Genomic DNA, 3116 nt, shown 5'->3' on the forward strand with positions numbered 1-3116 from the left:
TGGGAAGGACAGAGAAATAGTACCAGGTACTTCATTTGGAGACAAGTGGTAACAATTCCTGAAACTCTATGTGGCCCCAACAAACCCAAGAGTTACCTCAGTTTGGGGAGACTTGGTATCTGAATTATCTCCTTCTTTCCTCAACCCCACTCCCGAGTTGCCTCTCAGCCCTATCCCTTCCCATCCCCAAAGCTGTCACCCTCACTGATCTACAGGCTCCATGAGGTCAGATAGCAGGTATTCTGTTGCCACGTGCCCCAGGCCTAGTCCAGAGTCAGTCCCCAGTGAACATATACAGAATTGAGCAGATGTAAACAGAGCAGATATAAACATAGCAGATGGACAGCACTAGGGACTCATCCTTTGGCTCTAGAGACCCATAAAAGAATGTACAGGCAGGCTGGACCCTGGGCAAGGCAAGGCCTAGGCTCTTGTGGAGAAGGGAGGAGCCCAGAAGAGCTCCCTGGGAGCAAAGGAAGAGAAACCCATCAATAACCTGTGAACTAAATTGAGAGAAACGCTGTTTAGAAAAGAAACCTAATAAATGAAATTCCTGAGAGCAAGAGCTAAGTCAGGAAGCACACTCAAGCACACCCCTTGCCTGAGAGGACACAAGGTTGTCTGGGGTGGCCTTCCCACCACTGGCTGGTTCAAGTTCTTAGACTTGAACTAGATTGAGGGTAGACCTGCGAGCACCTTCCCACCTCCTGTGTGGGGGAACACAAAGTTGTCTGGGGTAGCCTTCCCACCATCAGCTAGTTCAAGTTCTTAGACTTGAACTAGACTGAGGGTAGACCTGCGAGTGTCTTCCCACCTCCTGCGTGGGAACTCATCGTTGGGTTTTGAGAGCCCTGACCTCTTCAGGGGAAGGTGGCCTAATTGCCAGACACAGTGTTCTTGCCCTGATCTGCTGCTGAGGGAGCAGAGAACAAGCAGAAGCTTTCTCTGAACCGTGCAGCCCTTATCTAATTTGGAAGCACAAAGGGAAAATTATTAGAGAGCTACTGTATGCAAATGCTGCTCTCTTTTCGTACACTATATTTAGAGAAAGAAACTGCTTTGGCATTTAGAGGCAAGTTTTATGTAAGAGTTTGTTGTCCTTGCTGCTGTTAACCACCCAAACAGTAGAAGCAAACTAGAAATACTCAAATGTCAGCAACACCCCCAAATTGCTTAAAAATATATCCTAGGCCCCTTTCGGTCATCATATTTTTAAGTTTCTGGAATAATAACGAACTTTCTGAGGAGAACGTGTCTTTATCTAATGCTTGCCAAAGTGTTTTCCACCTTCCCTCCCCAACTTCCCCCATTAGGGTTTTGCAAGGTATATTTAATTGCGACAACTTTGGGTGAAGCTAACTCACTGAGTGGCCTTGGGCAAGTCCCTATCCCTCTGTGTCTCAGTTGGTGACTGTAGAACCTCTAAGTTTCTTACATACTGTTGGAGCCCTTTTCAGCTCCATGGGTTCATAACCAGTGATCCCATTAGGAAACGATGCAATTCCTAAAATTAGAGGGCTGCAGGGAACATACCCTGCTTCTGGCTGAACTGTTCCTAAACTGCTGCTAACACAGTTCCAAACTTCCAAGCTTCCGAAATGACTCCAAGGAGTTCAGTGTTTTCTGCCGTACCAGTGACTGCCAGAACCACAAGGGTCCTAGACAGGCCTTACCTGGCCCAGTGAGAAGGAAGGAAATCGACCTTCTGCCTTCCTCCTGCTTTCTCCTCCAGGGCCCTCCTGGGCCACCTTTTCTGGACTCCTCTTTATACCCCTACCACTGTGCCATCACTGCCCCAAGAGTCCAGGCCCTTGGGCGGCCTACAATTATTGCCCATCATGCCTGGCCTCCTCCAGCCCTCTCCTTCCCTGTCTGCTGAGGAGCTGCTTCCAGAGGAAATTGCTTTCAGGTGGAAAGGAGCCAACTGACTAACCCATGCTCAGGCATAATGTCTTTCCTAAAGAATTAAAACGCACATGTCCTATGGAAAAAAGAATCCATGAAGTTCCCAAGGAAATTAATTTTAAAAAGTAGAACTTGAGGCATCAAAGATGAACCAAGAGAGGGAAGTGTTTTGTGGTATGGGGGCCTTCCAACACCAAATTTTTTTATTTGGGTGTGGCTCTACCCTTTCTTTTAAAACTGTGTGCTCTTAGGAAATTTATTTACCCACTCTGAAATCCAATCTCTATGACTCTAAAATTGATACGGGACATCACTTGTAAAATTCTTAATCTTTTATGAGGAAATGATAAGGGACATCTCTTGCAGAGTTCTTAATCTTTTTAGTAAACCTAGTTAAGTTTTCTTCCCTCCTTTCTTTGGGAAAAAGTCTCTCTCCCTCAAATCCCGATAATTGCCCTGAAACTAGTGACTCAGATCCTCTGGCTATTGATAAGGGTCATCAGCCTTTTGTTAGCAGAAATGATGTTAGGCCAGGCAGGACCCTTAGAGTCTGAGAGGGGAGGGGATAGGTCAAATGTCTTTTTTACTTTTTAAGAAATATAGTAACCAAGCCTGTTTCCCTTTACTCACTTAATAGGCAAATCAATAATAGAAATTAATAGATATATGATTTAAATAACAAGTTCATATATTCTTCTCCTTGTCTAGGGACTGAGGCAGCACTTCAGCAGGAACCCCAAGACCCTGCCCTGACTGAGGCAGAAAGAGAAAGAGCTCCATGAAACCCCAATAGACAAGGACAACGGCCCTTCTCAGCAGGAAGCAGATACAGAAGAGACCTCCTGTCCCTCAACATCCATACTAATAATAAAGGGGTTCATGGCTCTTAGAAAAGAGTTAGGCAGGAAAGTTAGTTAGGGGGTTTCGGGTCTGCCTGTAAAGACAATGAGGTCATCCTATCCTAGAAGGAGTCCGCCCTAATCCACCTGCAGTTAAGCAAGCCAGAGGGCATTTTGTTTTTAACTCATACAAAGAAACAAGAAAGCAGAGGATTAGGTACCAGTTTAAGCCAGTCACTTGCACCTGAGCAATGAAGACCCCAAGGACCTTCGACTCACCACAGCCTCATTATACCTTCATTACAATATGATGCATATGCCCAGAAGTTAATAAATATCATTATAATAGGCTGAATTCTGGAAACAAACATG

The sequence above is a fragment of the Pteropus vampyrus genome, unplaced genomic scaffold, assembly GCF_000151845.1.
Source record: "Pteropus vampyrus isolate Shadow unplaced genomic scaffold, Pvam_2.0 Scaffold19, whole genome shotgun sequence".
Taxonomy (NCBI): Eukaryota; Metazoa; Chordata; class Mammalia; order Chiroptera; family Pteropodidae; genus Pteropus; species Pteropus vampyrus.